Here is a 2,095-nt window from a genome sequence, read left to right as displayed (position 1 = left end):
GCTTGATACACATCAGACAATTGTTGTCTCAATTTTCTTATTTCCTCTGACTCTGGTTCAACCGATTGACCCTATGGATCGTCACTGATCAACTCGATCTCATCATCGTTGTCCATTACTACCGCTCCCTTAGATCTAGTGAAGTAATGGTGTGTTGCCAGTTTCACCACAAACCAACCACCCTAAGCTTACTAGATAAGAGACAGCAAACGTGTTAGGATTAAGCATTTTATAGATATGAATCACATAATGTGCCATGCTCCTATCATTGTCAATATTTCTAACATGCTTTTGGAGGCTTCATGTTTTATTCCGGCTTATGAGGTAGCTTCTTATTGACGTTTTTTTTTTTTTTTTCACTCACGCCTCATTTTGATCCATTATCTTAGAATCATTGAAAAAATATTTTGATCGAACCTTTTGTGGGTTGCCTACGTATCATGTCGCCGCATGAATCAGATCATTACGTAGTTCAAGAGGGACAAAATAATAATTTTTTTTTTCTCTCTTTTTTTTCTTTTTCAAAATGACTCTAAAGACATAAATATGACTGAAAATGCGACAAATATAAAATTAAAAATATGACAAATGCAAAATGAAACTAATAACTAATTGACTGCACTAAAACTTTAATCTTCATTGGCATTCTTTCTTAAACTGATATCATCAATGATCTGCATCCCTTGGCCTCCACTCTCTCCCCAACATCTCGTACAAATTCTGAAACACTCCCGGCAATTGTGGAACGAGGGCACGTGCCTGTTGACCAACTTGCTCATTGTTTAGATGACGATGATCATCATGGATATATGCTGCTTTCTCTGCCAATTGAAGTACTTGCTCTCTAGCTTGCCCCATATTCATGTGACAATTCTGCAACCATATCTGGGTAGTGTTGAGGGCGTTACCCATATCAGTCTCGCGTCCCTCATATTCTTCAATCCGGCGGTTTAGCACAGCTCTCTCAATCATCCACTAACGCCGCTCAACCTCAAAATCTGCATGTTGATGACTTTTCGTTTCTTCCAATTGTGCAAGAAACTGACCCTTTGAACGTATCAAATGGGCCCTTTCCCTTGCAAACTGCTCTCTCTGTTGATCAAACTCTAATTGTTGTTGGTGCGCATCCTCTTCAATGATACTCAAGTCTTCTTGCAGCTTACGCATTTCAGCATTTTTATTTGCCTCAACTCTTCTAACTAAACCAATAGTGCTGGCCAATTCTTCTTCTAAGCGGGCCGCCTCATTTTTAGCATGCTTTAGATCTTTATCCATGCCCTGTAAGGCCGATTGATAATCTTTCTCAACATTTAAACGAATCTGAGCGACTCCGGCCTACATTTGGGCTTGTTGTTTAGATATGGTCATCTGGGAATGCTCCAATTCCTCTTTTAACCTTTCTATAGCTCTTTGATCGTTTCTCCTCCTATTGGATCCTTCAATCCTATCTCTAAGAAACGAAGGGTTATGAAACCAGGTAATATATTCAGGGATCACCTCTCCACGATCGCGGTCTTCTACCATATCATTCAACTCCGAGACTTTACTTGCATACCAAATTTTCATAATTTCTTCTTCGTCATGAGGTTGATCTTTACCAAAATCATAACAGAACTTGCTCATATCTCGTGTTGGTGGCACCTCCTGTAGTCGTGCAAATTGGCGCATTACCCGAAGTGGAGCATAAGACTGAACACCATCCAATCCTATGAGTACCAAATAAGAGTGGTATGCAGACTCACAAATGACCTCTTTGGAGGAGAACCAATCGTAGTTCCAAGTGATCCGTTTGGCAGACAGAGTAAGAAGTAGTTCTTTCCAGGCGCCAATCCCCTCTGGTAAGTCACATTTATCAATCCTTTTCTGGTGATCGTAAGTATGATTAGGCCATAACTCACTAAAATTAGTGATCGTAGGATGACGATAGAAATGCTCCAAAAACCATATCTGTAACAAAATGTTGCAACCATCGAAGTTTCGCGCGCCCATTTTACATCTAGTTAAAGCACGAAAAATGCAAGAAAGAATCATAGGAACCAAAGTATAATCACTCCCTTCTGAGGTCAGAGCCTCAACTACACCTGCCAAACGGATG

Source organism: Nicotiana tomentosiformis, chromosome 5, assembly GCF_000390325.3.
Source record: "Nicotiana tomentosiformis chromosome 5, ASM39032v3, whole genome shotgun sequence".
NCBI classification, from domain to species: Eukaryota; Viridiplantae; Streptophyta; class Magnoliopsida; order Solanales; family Solanaceae; genus Nicotiana; species Nicotiana tomentosiformis.
This window is presented reverse-complemented; position numbering follows the sequence as displayed.